We start from the raw sequence: 21680 nt of genomic DNA, 5'->3' as shown, positions 1-21680 counted from the left end.
GATAAAGGTAATTTATAATTAAATATATAAACTATATACATAGTGCATTTGCAAACTTAATGTTTTGCATAAAATTTCAAAATAACTTTCAGTTTCCAAACATGTGCAATATCTTTGTAGGCACAATATGATTGAATAAAAAATAATGACCATTTCCTCCTTAGCTTTTCAGCTGAGAATAAATCTCCTTAAATCTCACAGAAAGAACTTGGAAGTCAGCCATGCTATCCTCTTCACACTTCAAGCAGTTCATAGATCCTATTTCATGGCTCATTCAAAAGAAAGATTAGGAAGGTTTTTTCCATTTCGTCTTTTAAATAGTTTAATTCACAAGGGACTAAAGTCAACAGAAGTATCGTGCCCGTGCACACACGTACATACAGAAAATGCACAGAGACACCAACATGCTTCCTGAGTAAATCGTATTTTGTCATCCTGACTATAACATGACATTTATGTATGGAGTGATAAATTTATAATGCAATTTAAAATATTTCAGAAATAAATGCATAAATTCTTACTCAATTTTAACGTGGGGAAAACTATTTTTAATTAAAAGGTGTATTTTTAATTGACATAAGAAGGAAATGTTTTCTTATGTCAACCCACAAAAACATTTCTGTCTACCAACCACACTGGAACCTTCAAGGAAGAGACCTCTCTTCCTTCCCCCCTTCCTCCTTCTCTCTCTCCAAATTATGGTCAAACTTATTAGAAATATTTCATGAAAGAAATGAGCCTTAAGGCAACCAATTTACAAGATATTTATAGCATCAAAGATTTATAATATTAGCACCCTGATTTGAAATGTCAAGGTTTGAGTGGATTCTTGGCATCACATTAATTGAGCTTAGCTGGAATTGAAGGACTAGACAGCTCTGAACACATAATGTAACTCTAAAGAACTCTGAAGCTCAATTGAGACCAGCCTACTTTTTCTACTTACTCTTACTTACCCAACTCAACTTAGCCCATAGAAAAAAAATGCTTTAAAATAGTTCTCTGCTCTTGAAATTAGCATTAGGTTAATTCACAATGACCATATCTCTCATTTCATGACTAGCAGACATTCAGTGTAAAGGAGGATCTGACTCATAGACTGCTGTCTCTAGGATAATTAGTTCAGAAATGTGTGCCTATGAAGATACAACATCTTCAGTTTGTTGATCTAGATATGATGCTGCTGTAATAATTCACCTAGTTCATTTGTGTCAGTGAGTGTTAATGACAGGGTTGTAAGGAGAAAATATATATGCCCAAATTCCTACTTTTATTACTTGGGTTTAAATGCCATGCTCCAGTCAGTTTGTGGATTGTATTTCCAAAATAAATGAGCTTAGCACATTTCCCCACATTTGTTTTTTATATGTTCTAATATATAATTGTGCAGTTGAATTTGCAAAAATTATTTAGAAAGTGACTCTGACAAAACACATTATTGTTTGGTTGCATATCATAAAAAATTAAAATTGTTTTAGACATTATGGCATTATGTTTTGAGGTAAAACTTTTCAACGTTCAATAGCAGCTTTGTTGCTTTTAAAAAATTGTTAAAATTGCATCAGGAAATGATGGTAAACTTTAACTAACTGATAAATTAATGTTTTCTATTAGTTTCTGTGCATTATGCTTAACTCTTTATACTAAACTTGTAAATCTGAACAACAATTGTAACATAATTAAATATCATTTTATACCTAGAATGAAGCTATAACTTACAATCTGTGTTCATCAAGACAGGTATTGTTCATAAGTTGTACTGACACAATAAAGCAGGAAGTAGTGGGACTAGATTAGATCTTCCCTTGTTTTCTTTTACTGTATTTCTGGATAAGAACAAGTTAAGGCAGATGATAGGTTAATTAGTTTCCTTATAGCTTTATCATGTTGTCTCTTATGTAAATAAACATAACTGTAAATGCTTACACAAGGTTTCTTTTCTACATATCCAGCAACCGACAAATATATTTGAAACCTCCCATTCCAAAAGTTCCAGTAATAAAGTGAACCACATCCAAAAGCCTAGAAAAAAGTTTCAACATCCTATTTTCACTTTAATTCATTTTACTTTCTAAAGAAGGCTGTGACAAACAACAATATAGGAGAATGAGCTCCCTAATGGGGATTATTAAAAGCACTTTGGGCATATTCTAGCAAAGAATAGCATGATCAGATGAAGCAGTGTCAGTATGTGAACTGAATAAATTATAAGCCTACAGAGTATGCTTGATTTTTAGTTGACTTTTTGCCAACAATTCAGCACTGGAGTGAATCCACATGAGAATTTATTTTGTACTAAGCAAGACCTACATATTTGGTAACCTATAAAGTTAAATGAATCCCATCTGCCATGTTCTGTTGCCTGCCAGATGGTTCACAACAGAGGATCATACAGAAATTCTCCAGTGCCACTGTTGTCCTTACTTATCTAAAGATTCAGAACACATAGAGTATTACAATTTTAGTAATAAAGGGTTGCATGAAGAACTCTTCACGAATACTCTTCCTCAATAGGAAACAGGTCAACATAAACAGTGCCACTGAGCAATGGCCGACCCAATTTAATAAAGAAAGATATGTACTGATTTCTTGATACCCTAATTGGCAAGTGGGCTCAAACAGAAGCTCCTACCTGTGTTTGGTCATGTTCACTACAATTGTTCTCCAGGCATCTCTTAACTTCCATCTGCAGAATTCGTCATTGAAGTAAGAAGTTCCCTAGGACTGTCAAACGGAGAGGCCACTAAGCAGCAATAAGCTCCAGTGCTCTCGCCACCCATGAATTTCTAACTTTGACTTGGATCTCAGCGGAATTGCTTGCCAGATTGTGGGGAAAATCCCTGAACACCCATTCAGATCAATAAGATACTTTAGGGTCTGCAGAAACCATAGTTAGTGATGAGGTTCATCTGGACCAGGAGGAGATCCAGCCATTTAGAAATCCATCTATTACTAACATCCTTTATAAAAATGTCCCAAGTAAAAATAAGATGTAATATATAGCTGCCTCTGTGAACTGGGATAGAATTTCTGAGGAAAGCTCATACTTGCCAGTGAAGCCCTGAATTTGTCAGCATTACCAAATTGCACTCCTCCCTCAGGATATGGTGACTGAAATCCTTCAGTTGACAGAATACAAACAGTCTAGCAACAAGATTAGGAAGCACAGGAATGAAAATGATTGAGCAACAGATTGAACAATAAATTGAAGACACTCCATAAGGCAAATCTCAGATAGGATCATGTTGCTGTTGTTGTCTTTGCTTGCTCATCTACGGCCTAGGTTCTGAAAGAGTGAAATCTTATTATCAACCTATTTCATACCCTTACCCTTGATCACTACCAATCTATGAAACCAGTAAATCAGTAAGTGCTTCCATACTAGCCAATGTCCACTCTCCCTGGACTCATGTAATAACACCCCTGTAGGAAATGACCAGGCTGAGCCTGAGGGAGGGATCAAACGCACCATCAGTCTCAAGTCCCTTTGTACCCACAAGTCCAGCCATCTTGAATTCCATTGACTCTTGTCTACCAATTTGCTTTGGTCATTAGTAGTTCAGATTCTTGTAGAGAGCATTAGCATACAATAAACTTACATTCATTTGAACTGCCTGGACTCCTGATTTCCTGCACTTGACACTCCCTGTGTTTTCTCATTCCATAGGGATCCAGTCACCATCACTTATCATTTTTCATCCAAAATACAAATTGCTGTGAAGCTAGAACGCCAGTCAAACCTGACTGGAGACAATGACCGAGGTAGATCTGGGTCCCTTCTAAATTCTAGCAGGACTCATATATTTAGAATATATTTTAAAAGGGAATAATATACTTATAGCAATGTATATGACAACTATATGGTAATAACTTCCTCTCTAACACACTCATGAAAATTGAGGCAGATAAAAAAGTCTGGTTTTTTATCTTTGCTTTTTGTAAATTACCTTAAAATTTTAGGATATAAAAGTAATATAAAAATGTTTTAAAAGTCAAGGCAGTTAATTCTTTTTTTAAAAAAAAACTCCTATCTTTTAAAATTATTCAAATGCTCACAGCACTTATGATTCCAGATTAAATTTTGAGTCTAAATGTTTAAATTCCTTGACAGCACTTACATACATGAGCTTGAAAAGAAAGTATCCTTAATGATTTTTAACTAAAGTCCAGCAAATGTTCAAAGCAATTTAAAAGGGAATTTATCCATTTTTTTCAGACCCTGCCTACAAAAAACAATGAAGAATATTTATTCTTATAGCCCTCTCCCTAGTAGTTGGAGTATTGGCAAGCCTATTGTTCTACCCATTTGAATAAAAGCCAGGCTGCCCCAGAATATAAACCACAGTCATTTTGCCTGAAAGTTTCTCGTTCCTTCTCTGATTTGTTCTAAATCATGCTGAGAATCTATGGTGACATGAAAGCCCCCCGCTGCAGATGGTAATACACGGAGGGCAAAATCTGTGCAGAACTGGAACAATTGTTGTTTATCTCTTTCCTCTCGTGCTCATTATGTATAGAATTAGTCTTGCCTAACTTGGGGTTGTGTCATTTCGGGTGAATCAAGGATGATCTGTGCACTGTAAGTTTCTCAACAATTTTGGGCTGATTGATATTTTCAAGTTTCCAAAAATACTTTGTTCGGTAAAATGGCTACAAATCCAAAGGAAAAAGGAGAAGAGGATGAAGCTGGCATTCAGGTGTAGCTCTGCACAAGAGTTACAAAGTTTATAAACTGTTGGCCTAATAAAAAGTGTTCTTAATATAGATCTTAGATTATTTCTAGTACACTTATATAAATACGGAGAGCAAGTATATGGAGTCTGGAATTTCATTCTCCAGTAGTCCTGTTGAATGAAAAAAAACCAATCTTTAACAAAATAATACTCTTGCGGAAACTGATCAAAGTGTTTTCAGTACTCATGTGTACTATGGGAAAGGCAAGACAAATGAAAGGTTCAAAGAATTGTTAATTTTGAGTTGCTATCTGGTTTTTACTATTTATTCTTATTTTAAATATGAAAAAGGCTAATTGATTTGAACATACATATTGCCAAGTATTTTCCTCATGTGTCATTATGTATGTATGTATGTATGTATGTATGTATGTATGTATGTATGTATGTATCAATGGTATAAGTCTCACTATACCAAGACAGAATTTTCTTCTATTAAAATCAAGAGCTAAAGACAAGGAAATCAGAATCTGAAGCTAAATCAACATTTATGCAAAGAGTCAAAAACTGGAAATTAGTCCAAGGGTAAAAAGATGGTCTCAATATTTCAAAGAAAGCAAGTAAGATTAGAATGGCAGGTCCAAGTTATTCAATCACTGGCTGCTGGTAACTAAGGCTTATAGAACCAGCGCTCTGGAAATTTACCCAAGTTCACAACTGAAGGAACTATAGATTGCACAAGACACAATCTATCTATCTATCTATCTATCTATCTATCTATCTATCTATCTATCTATCTATCTATCTATCTATCATTTATCCATTTAATCATTTGGAGAAAATTTATCTTCTGATTTAGTCCTTATTACTCTATCATCACAAGCTACATCTCTAGTTCTGCTTGAATATCTATATTTTCCAGGCTTGGTGGATTTTGGATCTCAATTTTTGAGATAAGCAAGAGACACATTACTATTTAGAGTTTTGAACTTAGGCTTTCATTTCTGCTCTTCTCTAGATAACATTTTAGGCCAGTAATAAGCCAACTTCAGGTCTGGTTATTCAATTTTACTGATACATAATTTTCAATGAAATGTATGACAGCTTTGGTCAAAACTAAAATGAAGTAACAACAATTAAGAATCTCTCCAATTAAAATTAGAAGATTTCACTAACAATTAGCATTCCCTAATTAATTGTAGGGATTGCTAATGCAATACTAAGTTGTATTAACAGAGGGATACAATCAAGATCAAGGGAAGTACTAATACCACTCTATAAAGCCTTGGTAAAACCACACCTAGAGTACTGCATCCAGTTTTGGTCACCACATTATAAAAAAAATGTTGAGACTCTAGAAAAAGTACAGAGAAGAGCAACCAGGATGATTAGGGGACTGGAGGCTAAAACATACAACGAACAGTTGCAGGAACTGGGCTTGGCTAGTCTATTAAAAAGAAGGACCAGGGAGACATGATAGCGGTCTTCCAATATTTGAGGGGCTGCCACAGGGAGGAAGGGGTCAAGCTATTTTCTAAAGCACCTGTAGGCCAGACAAGGAATAATGGATGGAAACTGAACAAGGAGAGATTTAACCTGGAAATAAGGAGAAACTTTCTGACAGTGAGAACAATCAACCAATGGAACTGCTTGCCCTCAGAAGTTGTGGGAGTGCCATCACTTGAGACTTTCAAGAAGAGATTGGACTGCCATTTGTCAGAAATGGTGTAGGGTCTCCCTCTTGGGCGGGGGGTTGGACTAGATGACCTACAAGGTCCCTTCCAACTCTGATTATCTGTTATCTGTTAATTAATTAATTTATACGTTTGGGAACTACTTTATTTCAAAACTAAGAAAGATTGGTAGCAGCATTACCTAAAAATATGATGGGAAGCATGACTTGTAGATCTGGCAGTATTTATTTATTCAATGTTATACCACTTATAAAACTATGTAAAATGTATACTCCAGATCCTTTAATTTACAAATAACAAATAATGCCAGTTAAATGAGAATTAGAAATGCTGTATTAAAACACTGGGGCACAAGACACAATATTCCAACACAGGAATGCCAATAGCAGAGATTATTTCAACTTGGTATCCGCCAAATGTATTGAGTTACTCATCTCCTAATCAACATTTGAGAGGCCAGTAAGATGAGGAAGGCCAGAATAAATTGCATTGTGCCAAAACAACAGAAAGTTTGGCTGCTTAGTTCATTTTTTCCTGTAAAGTACAGCTTGCATAACTTCTAGTAAATGTAGTACTAGACAACAATGAAATTAATGTCTAAATGTATAATCTATTATGAGTGCATAAAAAAAAACATGACGAGTATTTTGAAGTAATAATTATGGTAGGTATATGTAATTAAATTAGCTAATGGCAATATAGCAATAGCACTTAGACTTATATACCGCTTTATGGTGCTTTAACACCCTCTCTAAACAGTTTACAGAGTCAGCATATTACCTGGGTCCCCATTTTACCCACCTCAGAAGGATGGAAGGCTGAATCAACCTTGAGCCTGGTGAGATTTGATCTGTCAAATTGCAGGCAGCTGGTTGCAGCGGAAGTAGTTTGCAGTACTGCACTCTAACCACTGCACCACCAAGGCTCTTATAATGCAAATATGTCATTTTAAAATAGGTGGATACCAGGTCCAGCAATGGTTATCTTTTCTGGATTTTTTAATATTCATATATTCAGAGTTTCCCAGAGCAAGACAACTTACAGCCTTATACGTTTCTTGTTTTGAAGAATTAACATAATAACCTTTTTAAAGGTAATGGTTACAAGAAATGAATGTTAAACATATTTTCTCTTTCCAGTAAGGATTACTAATCTAATACAGGAAATAAGTTGCAATTTATTAAGAAACATTTAGTTTCTTACTAAATTGGCTATATTAGAACAGAATGGCTACTTTAGTTGGATTATTTTTATAGATCTTGAAAAACAGATGCCCTGGATTGTGCTGTAATGAATGTCAGTAAAATATTGGCATGATATCTGAAAATACAGGAGGGACATCAACTGTTATTTTATTCTATAAAGAAATCTAAATGTACATGGAATGAAATATAGCTTGACTGGTTTCACTATAAGCTATATTGAAATATTTATCAAAACGGATAAGAAATAACAACAAAAATAAACAAAAAAATCACTTGTGTGAAAGTTATTACCCTTAGTGGGAAAAGATAGAGAATATATTTGAGTGTAAGCACCTCTTCAAGATTATGACCAAACTTGAAGAAAGACATCATTGTATTGCTTGTCACAGCTCTCTCTCTCTCTCTCTCTCTCTCTCTATCTATCTATCTATCTATCTATCTATCATCTATCTATCATCTATCTATCTATCTATCTATCTATCTATCTATCTATCTATCTATCTATCTAGCTATCTATCTATCTATCTAGACCAGCTATGGACTAACTAATCCAGCATTTTCAATGTGAGTTTAAAAGCAATGAGTGTCAATAGATGAATTCCCTTGATTCAAGTGTTGCAGAATATAACATCCTTAGTTCAGTGATATAAAATATAAGACACTAATGAATTCCCATTCTCTACTTGCACAGACAAAGTCACATAGCTAATCAAGTGCCTTTTGGGAAGCATACAATCAAGATAGGAAAATAACAATTGCATTTTTCTTGGCAAGAACTGATATTCTATACCTAACATAATTTATATCTGTAGTAATTAATAGTCACTGATACCAATCTCTTCCTCTTTTAAGAGTTTCAATTGGCCACTTACATCTTGATGCAGTGAGATCCATAATGTAATTAGACTGTATGAATAATTGGAGCTGTATCCAGTCAATTTTACTGAATGATTTTTAATTATTAAAAATAACAGGGAGGGAAGAGATTATTTTTAAATTTCTTTTTGAGAAAGAAACTCAAAACTATGCACAATGTATAAGAAGATATAAATGACAATACAGTAGAGGTAGTCCTTGCTTAACAACTCCTTGTTCAGCAACTGTTTGAAGCAACGCCAGCATTGAACAGAGACTTATGACCAGTCCTCATAGTTAGAGCTATCCCAGGGTCTTATGGGCAACATGATTGTGATTCAGGAACTGGCTAACAATTGCAACTGGTTAACAATTGCAACGGTTGCAGTGTCCTATGATCATGTGATCAGCATTTGCAATCTTGAGTGTCAGCTTCTGACAAGCAAAGTCAACTGGGAAGCCAGATGGAGATCCCAAAGGACAACCATGTGATATCTTTAAGTAATGAGCCTGCAGGATTCACTTAAACATAGCAACCAGAACTGCTGAAATTACAGTCATGTGACATGCCACTTGATGACTTCATTGCTTAGTAATTGAGTTGCCAATCCCAGTCACCATTGTTAAGCCAGGACTCCCAATATTATGTGACATTTTTTTCAACATCAAGTCAGCGGATAATATTTAAAAGTTATAACTAACTTTTTGTAAAAGTGGTGCATTTATACAAGTGCATTTATTTATCCATTTATTTACTAGATATACTATATATCTGATCTACCATTTGATAAGCAATTTAAATGGCACTATCCCTGTTTTCCTCACAATAACCAGCCTATGAGATTGATTGGGCTTAAAGGAAGAAAGCAATTAGTCCAAACACATGCAGTGAGTTTCCATAACTGAAGTTAGACTAGGATCTCCCAAATGCTAGATTAATAATTTACTTCTATAATAAAATTTCCTCGATTTAAAATGCCAGTTTTACTAAATAGTAAATATATTTATTGTTTATGAGGCTCTGAAAGTCAGCAACCCAACCTATAATTTTAACGCTTTCTGGCATATGAATGATTGCATATGCACTTTAAATCTTCTTTTAAGAGAATATTCAAGTCCCTTAATTCTTCTCTTAAATCAAAGACAGTTGGAACCTTGTCTTTTTAAATCTTGAGCAGGAAGACATGTACTATTTATGAAAGGTGCTGATTATAAACCAAACTGAGTCTTAATTATTAGCACCCCTGAACAAGGTTACTTGAGGTCTTGATTTTACAAGAATTTTACTGAGTTATGAAGACACAAACCTTTTACACAAGCTTCTGCCTCATTCACATTCTCTCTCACACACATATACACCCTGTTCATATTCTCCAACATACTCTCCTCTGTTACTATAGGTCCCCTTATTTTTTTCAGACAGAAATGCTTTGTTCGGGAATATTAAATAGATAAGAGTAAAATCACTAGGATTTTCTTAATATTTTGTTAACTTTTAAGAAAAATATGAATGGTAAAAGAAGTGTTATATATGAAATCACTGAAGGGAAAATAGACAGTTGAAGCAATGTTGCCTTAATTATTTATTCCATAAATGTGCCTGCTTATATGGCAAATATTTCATAGAGTTGGGGCAAATTACCCTGATTCTATGAATATTAGAATTCTATGTATTACAATGATAGAATGTAATGCAATTTTTTGTTATAACAAATACCACAACATCAGTCCACTTAAACTTTAATAAAGGCATATTAACAAATTTCAGACAAGATTTGTGTATTACTGAAAAGAAGGAACACCTGCATATACAGTATATAAAAAACAAAAAATGCTGAAAGAAGAAAACATAAATTTGTAATTTACAATTTCGTCAATAATTTATAATTTTGTCAAAAAGCACTGCATGTTCTTATGTTTATGAATGTAGAACCACAAATAAGCAAAAATGGGGGAATGATTTTTGTACATTGTTAGCTTATCTATAAAAACTGCAGTTACTTTAGGACAAGAAAAAAGGACCATTGTCTTAGAAGATTAATAGTTTGCTGCATGAAAGAACAAAGTTTAAATAAATAGAAATAAACATGCATTTAACACTGTCTCCTCTGTGTCAGCTAAATCATTGTGCCAAAGAGGGGGGGAAAAAGAATGAAACAAACACCACAAATCCATAATATCCATAGCATGAATAAACAAGAGAAAAATAACATAACACCTGTATTTCCTACTTTAATATATTTCATTAAAAATGCTTTTCAGCTTCTAAAATGAACAATTTAATTTGTTAGTAAGAGTAGAGTGTTACTTATCAAAGGAGATGAAGTACAGTCTGAAAGATAGTTTAGTAGCAACACTAAGACCGAATCATTAATGTAATTGGTGTAATTAATTCTTGTTTCATCTTTCATCATTTGTTACAAGATCCTGTGAGATAAGCAGTGAGCTGACCTATGTGCCACTAGGCATACACTCTTTTTAAAAAGATATCAAAAATGGGTGTTGGTATTATTACTTGAGAACGCCCTTTCTATCTATGCTGCAAGAGAGTCCAGGATGGGTATGACTCCTCCCTCTGATGTTATAGATCTGAGCCTGCCACTATATAAAAAGCCACCCCCTACATGGCTCCCCAGCTTTTAGGTGAAGATGCTTGATAGATGTAATGTGCCTCTGGAAGATAAACCATGAAAATTAATTCACCCCCACCCACTCGGACCAGACGCCTAAGGGTGGGGCTGGACTCTCTTGCAGTGTAGATCGAAAGGGCATTCTCAGGTGATTATGCCAATGCCCATTCTCATCCATGCTGCGACAAGAGTCCAGGATGTGACATACCATAGCCTGCATGTCCACAGGAGGGCCATTGTCTAGTCCACTTACTCCGACTGTGGGACAACCTTCTGTAGGACCCTTTGTCCAAATGCTGCTTCAGCAGAAGCAAAGGGATCCAGGTGATAGTGCCATATAAACGGCAAAGGAGACGCCCAAGTAGCCACCCTGCAGATTTCCTCAAGTGACCCCTGGGTATTCCAGGCGGTGGAAGTAGCAGCACTTCTAGTGGACCTAATGTTCTTGGGCACCGGCAGGGACAAAATCTGGTAGGCCTTAGAGATACATGATCTAATCCATCTACCAATGGTAGACGAGGAAGCCTTGCTCCCCGAGGATGTAGGTTGGAAAGAGACAAACATGGCTTTGGATTTCCTAAAGGCTGCAGTATGTTTGATGTAGATACGGAGGGCTCGCCTTACATCCAAAGTATGCCACTTGTGCTCCAAGTCATGGTGTGGCTTGGGGCAGAAATCTGGTAACACAATGTCTTGCGCCCGATAAAATCAAGAATTCACTTTAGAAACAAACGTAGGGACTAGTCTTAGAACCACTCTGTTCTCATGGAAAATGTACAGGTCCTGTCTAACTGAGAGTGCTGCTAGCTCTGACACTGTCCTGGCCAAAGTAATGGCCACTAGAAAAACAACCTTGATGGTCATACATTGAAGAGACACAGATCTAAGAGGTTCAAATGGGTTTCCCGTAAGAGCCTGCAACACTTTAGAGAGATCCCATGTGGGATACCCATGAACCACCGGGGGGGGGGGCGCGGAGATTATAAGCCCCCTTCAAAAACCTGAAAACTGAAGGATGGTGAGATAAGGTCGAGTAATTTTCCCAGGACAACACTGATGACAGAGCTGCCACCTGACGGCGATGGGTGTTAGGTGCTAACCCCTGATCTAGCCCATCTTGAAGAAACATTAACACATCTGCAACAGATGCAGAAGAGGGATCTCGAGCTGACTTTGAACACCAAGTGCAGAAGACCTTCCAGGTAGCATTGTAGATGCAAGTAGTAGAAGGCTTATGGGAAGCCTGGATAGTCTCTATCCTGTCAGGGAGGTTAGAGTCCCTCAGAGATTGCCGCTCAAGAGCCAAACCACTGAGGGTCCGGGTGGAGTAATGCTCCTTGATGGAGGGAGATCCTGTTGGCCAGAACTCTCCATGGCTGGGAAGACAGATTCATCAGATTGGCTAACCAGGGTCTCCTGGGCCAATGGGGCACCAGAAGTAGTAGCTCCGCCTTTTCCTCCAACATCTTCCGAATGACTGACAGAATGATCAGAAGAGGGGGAAAGGCGAGACCTGGAGGCCATTTCCTCTGAAAAGTGTTGGTCCGCTCCACTCCCTGGGTCAGAAACCTGATGAAGAATCTGCTTACCTGAGCGTTTTGAGGAGAGGCAAAGAGATCTATTGCTGGTGTTCCGTACCTGCAGGACAGATCCAGGAACAAGGAAGGATGGAGACTTCACTCCGATTGATCAACTCTGGACCGACTCAACCAGTCGGCCTGGGTTTGTCGACCCCCAAAATGTGGTCCGCCCTGATGGAAAGAAGGTGACTCTCTGCCCACCACCCCAGGCGTTTTGCTTCCTTCATCAAAGTCCTGGACCTGGTCCCCCCCATCTGTTGACATGTGCCTTTGCGGCCACATTGTCAGTCATGACCAGCACGTGACAACCTACCACCCTGTTTCAGAAATGCTTCGGTGCTAGGAAGATGGCCCTGAGCTCTAGCCAATTTATGGGACAGGCCCCGTCTCCCTGAGACCAAGTCCCCTGGGCTAACTCACCAACTAGAGGGGCCCCCCAGCCCTAGAGGCTGGCATCTGTGATGAGCAGGATTCTGTCTGTTCCTTGAATGGATGTCCTTTCCAGACTGCTGGAGATTGCCACCACCTGAGGGAGCAAAAGATCTGTGGTGGAACCTGAACCCTGGTGAAAGTGTGGCTGGTTCTGCTCGTTGAAAAGGCAGCTGGAACCATTGAAGAGCCCGGACATGGAGACGGGCCCACGGGATGATACCAATGCAGGAAATCATTTTCCCTAAGAGCTTGGACAGGTAGGACAAGGGAACTGTGTGTTGCCATCAAATCTGAATGATGAAAGCATTGAGGCTCTCCCCACGTTCCGGGGAGAGAAAGACCTCACAGAGCGATGTATCGATGATCGCCCTGAGATGAAGCAATCTGGTCATTGGAAAGAGATGGCTTTTCTTGAAGTTGGTAGAAAAACTGTGGTCTTGGAACTGCAGTGTGATGTGGAGGTTGCGACGAGCAGATTGAAGTGATGCTGACTGAATCAGGATGTCATCCAGGTAACACTGGACCCTCACCGGAATCGCTCGAAGCGAAGTCTCCAATTCTTCATGAAATATTTTTGGTAAAGACTCTGGGGGCCGATGAAAGCCTGAAAGGCAGGGCCTGGTACTGGAAATACTTGTTCTGGTAACAGAAACAAATAAACTGGCGGGAATGAGGCCAGATAGGGATATGGAGATATACCTCCGTAAGGTCTATGGAAGGGAGGAGATCGCCCTCCCAAATGCTGTCTAGAATTGAATGCAAGGTCTGCATCTTAAAACGCCTGTAAAGGATGAATCTGTTCAGAAACTTGAGGTCGAGAATGGCTCGCCACCCCCACCCCCCGAGGCCTAGAGGCAAGAGTAGAAACCTAGCTCTTGTTGATTCACTGGAACCGGCTGAATGGCTCTGATGTCCATGAGGTGTTGAATGGCCAATTCCATCAGGGCCCATTTAGAACTGTCCCTAGATATCAGGCAGCAGACAAAAAAACTTGGGGGAGTGAGGAGAGGAACTCCAGTCGGAGACCTGACCTCACCGTTCTGATGCTGACTCTTCCCATCTGGAGGTGAAAAAGGCCAAACGATCTCCAATGGGTGGGGAGAAAGGGCATTCACTTAGAGCTTTGGAAGAATGACCTGTTCCTCCACGAAAGGGCTGTTTACCTGTAGTTTGCTGCTGCCTGCCTGCAGCCTCAGGTCGTTGCTCCTGATGAGTAGGGAACATTCTCTGGTCCTGAGAGAAATAAGCAGAGGACTTGGGACGGAAGGAAGAAGGTCGATAGTATGGTGCAGGACGATACTCTGACTTCTTCCCCACCAAGGAGAGAATCTTTCTTTTGTCCCTGGTTTCCACCAAGTATGGCTCCAAAGTGTGGCCGAACAGCTTTTCTCCGGCACATGGAGCAGAGGCCAGCTTCCATTTTTGGTGGGAATCAGACTGCCAATTTCGCAGCCAGAGGAGCCTGCTAGCTGCCATCGATAAGGCCCTGATGCAAATTTGGCCAAATTCAGTGTAGTGTCCACTGTGAATTCTGCTGCAATGGTTTTATTTAGATCTTGATGTGACCTAAAATCAGTGGTAGGAAGCTGATCTTGCAGTTGGTGCAACCAGTGCAGAGATGCCCTAGTAAAAAAAACAAGGCTGCTGTGGAGGCCTGGACCACCCAAGCCGCTGCCTGGTGGGTATTTTTAAGAGATTGCTCTGACCTCTTGTCCTCTGCCTAGAGCACATCCTCTGGCTCAGTGGCGGGGGGGGGCTGATGTTGAAAATGAGGCAACCACCGCGGCATCCACGACTGGAACCAGGAGAGTGTGCCTTGAAATCAAATCCCCCATTATTATTTTTTTGTTTTAATATGGATATCTGCTTCAAAATTGAGTCGTATCTCAAATAATTTATTGTTATGAAATATGATTAATATTATCAGAGCGTATGGGTATGCAAATATATATCAAATTTGGATGTCCCAATCAGCCAAATTGAGAATGCCTAGCAGGCCAAATAATCACTCACAGGCCTTCAACAGCTTCCCTGCACAGGCGGACACTGGCCTAGGTGCTTGCTGTTGTGCCGCTGGATAGGGAGAACTGTGAGGGTTGAACCAACAACACAAATTAACAAAAGCCTCGAATATATTGGAAACGAGGTTGTAATGATTCCTCGGGGTATTTTGTGTAAAAAAACCCTTCAATCTGGAATAAGGATTACCTCACAGTCTATTGAATTAGCACTCAACGCGGCCACGCGGTCCCTTTACAGTAAAAAAAAATGGCGACCAGACGTTATTTGTGGTGCGCGCGCCAGCAGCAATCTCCCGCCGAGAAAAAGAGATAAGCTCCAACAGCCTTCCCTTAGGGCTAAACCGCCGGGGAGGGGTGAAATAACGAGGTGATTACACCTCCACTCCTAAACGGCGTTCTTGGGGGGAAAAGAGAAACTGCGATACAACTCAGGGAGAGTGAGAGAGAGAGAGAGAAAAAAAGCCTCACTGTTTAAATGATAAAGCGGCTCAGCGATCATAATGGCAAGGGTAGGGCTAGCGGTTGGGGGGGCGAAATGAAATCGAAGCCTCCCTGTACTTAGGAGTGCAAGAAGCGCTTCCTGATAATGCGATCCCCGATGGCCAGATGGCAAGGACAGCGTCGGTAAGAAAAGAACAATTGACTATCTGCAAACCTTAAAGAGAATTCTCCTGTTTCGGCCAAGGATTAACGAGAAGCACTGCCTATCTCTCATGAGGCTGAGCAAAAACTGGGGAACGCTGGGGAGGAGTCCCATGGAGGAGGAGGAGCGTTCCGCAAATTAAGCCCAGCCTAGATAAGCAGAGACTGAAGCACCTCCCACTGCTGGATGCTCTGAGCAGCTTGTGGGAGAAAAACAACATCTTATTAGAGGGCAATGAAACAGTCCTGACAAGCACAATGACATTCCATCTCTGCCATCTGTAAATCATTTTAGAGTTAACCAGTATCCTAAAATGCAGGGTAAAGGAGATGAAAATGGTAATTACTAGATTAAAATGTTGATCTCTCCTGAAAGAGGGTCAATTTATGTAGAGCTGTTCTGCTCTAATTTGAATCATTACACTCATTTAAAGTGTCAAGTCAATTCAAATCAGCAATCAAATCTAAAAGAATTTTAAGGCCAATATATTTATATTGTTCTCTTTTGATAAAATCTAGCAGCTACTATTGTAATAGTCTTTAAGAGATGACACAGAAAGATACATGTTAAACACCTTCTGGAAAAATAAATTAAATCTTCTGAATAACCATTCTTTTCCTATAATATTCCGCAATGTTCAGTGAAGGATGGTTGCCTGAATAAATTACCATTTTCATCTTTGCACTGCCTCTCTTTGGTTTCAATTTCTTTGTTTTCATACAATGATTTCTGAAATCTCTAATTTCTAAAACCAAAGTCATATTCTGTTGTGTAGAATGGTTATTTTTCTGCCTACATGCTGCTGTGCAAACCACTTTATGTGATTTGACACTCATTCCAATAGCTCTTGCCTTGTGAGACATTTATTCATTATAAATCCACTGCTATGCTGTTTGAAGATTATTCTGGTTTCCATTCTTTTATCATTTCAGGTAAAGATTATCTGTACAACTCTATTAATAAAACTTCAGAGGCAATGCTGAGTCAATCACTTTTGTTTTGCACTCACCACTTACTGAAAGCAGTAGGAAATTTCAGATAGGCAGTCTTTCACAAGGTCAACTATTTTGTGGTAATAATGTACTGGACATTTATAATTAACTTGACATTTATAAATAAACAGCTAAATACATGTGAAGCAAGGTCTACATGAAAGCTCCAAAGCAATACTCAGTCATCCCCTATAAACATTTTAGAAATTGTATCTGTGAACCAGGAATAACCTTTTTCCCCCTCAGCTAGTTCCACTATTAAACTAGTCCTATTATTAGGAAAGTTTTTTTCTGATATTACTTGGAAAGTGTCTTTGTGTAACTATTAAATATAGTATTCTTTGTTTTGTTCCCTAGAATGATAAAAGGTGAAGTCATGAGATATTTGAAGAATGCTACCGCATCCTTACCAAGTTTTCTCTACTCAAGGCTTAATGTGTCTACATTCTTTTTCCTCATATGACTTCGTCACTAATCCTCCTGATCATTTTTCACTTTTCACTGGATTTATGTCAATTTCTCTGAAATTGAAAAGACCCCTGGTGGTGCAGTGGTTAGAATGCAGTATTGTAGGCAAACTGCCCAAAGCCTGGAGTCTGATCCTTATGGGGCTCAAAGTTGACTTAGTTTTTTATCATTCTGAGGTTGGTAAAATGAGGGCCCAGACTGTTGGGGGCAATCTGCTGACATTGTAAATTGCCCAGAGAGTGCTGTAAAGCACTATGGGACAGTATATAAGTCTAAGCACTATTGCTATTACTAAAAGGTCAGAATGGAGTCGCTACTCAATATAGTATTGTACAATCCAGACTATAGTAGAACTACTATTACTGAAGTTAGAAATTAACTTTCCCCCAAAATACTTCTGAATTCAAATGTATACAGATTCCCAAACTGTGCAGGGGACACTAGAAGGTAGCTGCTTCTGTTACTTTAACTAGTATTTTCTTTAGAATATTGTGTTCTGCACTACCTTTCATCCTTCATTACTAACTATTGCCCATCTTATTATCCTGATAATCTCACAGGGAGGCCAAAAATAAAGCACTCAGGCTGTAGAACACCTTTCTCAGACTCTCTTCAAACATGTTTCCAGCTCTTATGTGAAGAGTAATAACAACCCATAAACAGAACTGGGTTACAAAACTGTCTTCTTGACAGCGTAATCAAGACCAAAGTTTCTTCTCTTTTATTAACAGGCTTATTAATGGGCAGTTTTATCAACTTCCTTCTTTTTCATTTGTTCTATGAAGTTTCTTCTGTGATTGATTCAGACATTTATATATCTCATTCCAACCAAAAATATTGTGCAGATTTAGCCTCTTGAACAACAGGTGAAAGTTGCTGAAAGAACATTGATCCAACAAGCTATCCCTATTTAATCCAACCAGAATAAAAAGTTATTTCCAGATGGAAGCTTACTATTCTTTTAAACTGGATATAAATTTATTTCAATTAATTAATTTAAATTAAATTAATCCTTCCATCTTTTGTATTTTTAATTCTTTCCTTGTCTTTGTTTCTGGTGAGTAGAAGCCACAAGAACTGAAAGCTGCAACTATATATAACATCAAGGCTAGTTCATCAAAATGCTTTTAGGAACACCACCAGACTGATTCTTTAAATAGGTTTCACCAATGCCATCACCCTTCTGGACAGTTTAACTGTCCTGCAATTGCTTTACTATTTCCAGTTCTAATGAAAAATGCCCATATGTTAGTCAACTGGAAGGTCATGAAGAGATATACCAGTGTAACTACTTCTATTTTGAATATTATTTAATCCACAACTCTTTTAATTTAGCAGGACAATCGTTTTAAGCCAATAATCATTTAATCTTGGTTGTGTGGAATACACTTATTAATATTTCCCTCATTTCCCCTCTTCCACTTTCCCACAAAGTTGTCCACGCATTTATACATGAAATTTTAGTAAGGTAACGGAGGGTATAATTGTGTACATTACCTGAAAACCTTCTAAGCTACCCTTCAAGTTAAGTGGAGAACTGCCTTATTCAAACTGTCAGGCTTATTCAACAATAAAGAATAATTTAGGTAAGAAGAACCTCAAGCTACACTGAGAATGAATGTGAAATGCCATTTGAATACTGTTTATGTATCTCTAGTACCATCTATAGTCAACAAAAATATTCCCTGAAAAAAAAAAACAGATTTGAAGTGTTACATTGGGGTGTTCAACTGTATTTAGGTTAATTCTGAAAAATGGGAAGTTGGCATATTGTATCACATTTCAGCATTATTTTTATTTCTAATAAATTCTTTTGGGCTCCATAATGGCACTTGTATGTTGATTTTTGTTTTTAAGAAATGATTCCTAGTGCTCTGGATCTATGTTTGTATGCCCTGTGAAAGGACAATGGTAAATAATATTAGGAGGACCTAGAAAAATGGATAACTAAATATTCTGTAACTGATTACATCCCCTAAGGTGTCCATACTGCAAGATTATATAAAATATGGTATTAAATTTCTAAATATTGGAGAGACTTAGAATAAACTACTTTGTGTAAATGTTAGCATCAGGCATAATCTGATTTATTTGTGAATCTGCTAGGAATAGCTGTCTTTATGAACTGAAATAAAGTCAATTATGGCTTTTATTAGAGACAATGGTTCAGCTCTGCCTGCCACTGAAGATATGTTACTAATTGAGTTGATGGGAGAAACCGGTTGATCTAAATTTTTGTATTCATTTATTTAATTTGTAACTCCCCAAACAGAACACTTTTATGAATTCTATGTTGCATTATAATATCTGACATGGTGTGTGAAAATTATATTACAGAACGTTAAATTATTTGCATCTTTAAAAAATAGAATAAATTTTCCTAACTGATGCAAAACCAGGTCAGAACAAACTTAGGGAAATGAAATCTGAGTGGAAATTGACAGAGTCACCCATTCTTGATTTAAAGCCAATAGTCAGAGGGAAACATATGAAACAGTTGGATCAATGCTGAGTCACAGAGCAAATTAGGTCATTTATAGCTCATGCATCTGGAGTCAAATTAGGCTTGTTTAACAGCTCATTTCCTCGGGGTGATCAAAGTTAGCTTTTTAAGCTTGCAATAACTTCATGCGTGATAGATTGAAAAACAAACTTAAAATTCAGCATTATGTCTTAGAACATTTAACAACAATTAAATAGAAAACAGAATATTTTAGCAGATAAAATCTTTAATTTTAAATTTGTTGCCACTGCTTGGTTTTTGTTCTTTTGCCCCTCTTTTTGAAAAAAAAAAAAAAGCATATTTAGCTGGTAAAAGGGAAGGCAAAAGGTTATTTATACAAGCGTTTCCTCATTCACAATCCTTGCCATTCCGCACTAAGCACAAGTAAGTCATTTAAACTTCTACTATATCTTCAATTTATTCCTGAGGGAAAAATTGATCCATACTGGATAGAAAAGCATTAAAAGCAAATTGATTTTTCTAAGATGTCTGAACAAAATTGCAAGCTAGATAGAAAGTGCAAAATGTTTAAAAAGTTGCATAAGATAGATCATACAAATATACAGCAGTGCTGGAATGCTACAGGCCCATCTAATTTCTCATCCTTTCTCCAAATTGTTCAGATCCAATGGAATATTTTAAGGAGTGGCTCCATAATTAGACCCTATGCTTAAAGGCAATATTCTTCTGCAGCAAAACAGTGACATGAAATGATCTAATCACCATGGTTAAATCTTTTTTTTACTGTGCATCTATGTTAAAGGCTACAAAAAGGTAATATCTTTTGAATAGCATGGTTCATTCTTTAGCTCAGTTCACCTTTTAATAAAAATCTATGAAAAATATGAACTTCAGTACTTTAAGTAAATTTTAGTACATTTTTCTCAAGATAGCCTATCTTTTTTATAAATGTTTGTCACATTTCCCTTTAGATATTTTATTTAAAAACAGAAAAACCATTGTCCAATGGAAGATGGTCCTGTTCACTAATAAATTACGTCCAGTTTTTAATTAACTACACAAGTCTAAAATTCTTTAGCAGCAGTTTTAACTATTCCTTCCAACTCCAAATTATGATGAGAGTCATTATATTAGGTCACTATAAAATGAGTGTTGAGTAATTTAGACAGTTATAGCTTTTTAAAAAATGAATGTCATCAATAAAACATCAAACTTAATAGCAGGAAGATCAGTATTTCTGCCTGCAACCGACACCTATATAACTCAGATACTGTACTCAAAATAAAGATGAAGTCTTTGATCAACAAACAGGAGCTCTGTCTTGCTGAAAATCAATGTCACCCTGTTTTGTTTCATGCAGAACTTAAGCTTCCAGACATTGGGGCAAGATATTTATGCCATCTCTTTGATTTGTCTCCTGTAACAAACAAGCACCTGGTGTTTGATGTAATTACCAGAAAATTTTAAAAAAATCATTACATTTCTATGCCACCCATCTCATAATACAGCAACTCTGGGTTGCTTACAATCTTTTATCAATTTAAATGAATAGCATTATTTTATTCTCCAAATATGCAACATCCAAAACATATGGAATATCTTTCAAGTAATTCAAATCAGTGATTCATTAATTCCAGTTCTGTATTTTCTGATAGACAGTACAGCTTTAGGAATTCAGATTGAGTGCTTGATTGAATCGCAGAACATCTCATTATCCTCATGTGAAAACTATATATAGGTCAGGAAGCCACAGTATGGACAGAACATGAAGAAACAGACTGGCTCCAGGTTGACAAGGAAGTGAGACAAGGCTATATAGTCTCCTCTTATTTATTCAATCTGTAAACTGAATTAAGGGTAGCTGGATTGGAAGAAGAGGAACATAATTTTAAAATTGGAGAAAGAAACATCAATTACTTGTATTATGTAGATGACACTATGCAAGCAACCTAAAGTGCCAAGATTCTGCAAGTCTTGGCAATAAAAGACAAAGATCAGAGTTTAAAAAAAGGAACTGAAATTA

General features: G+C 37.4%; 1 protein-coding gene across 5 annotated transcripts in view; it reads right to left on the bottom strand.

Annotated features, from left to right (window-relative positions):
* SULF2 (sulfatase 2) overlaps positions 1 to 21680 on the bottom strand; it is a 265589-nt gene that overhangs the window by 182541 nt on the left and 61368 nt on the right. The window contains exon 1 of one of the 5 annotated variants that reach the window (XM_087959307.1): positions 1698 to 1713. The exons of the other annotated variants lie outside the window; for them this stretch is intronic. The gene's annotated coding sequence lies outside the window, so the exon portion shown is untranslated. Of the gene's footprint in view, positions 1 to 1697; positions 1714 to 21680 lie in introns of those variants that run through there. 5 annotated transcript variants of the gene reach the window in all.

Source organism: Notechis scutatus, chromosome 3 (genome assembly GCF_049901735.1).
Source record: "Notechis scutatus isolate UNSWTSFEM ecotype Mainland chromosome 3, rNotScu1.2, whole genome shotgun sequence".
NCBI classification, from domain to species: Eukaryota; Metazoa; Chordata; class Lepidosauria; order Squamata; family Elapidae; genus Notechis; species Notechis scutatus.
This window is presented reverse-complemented; position numbering and strand designations above follow the sequence as displayed.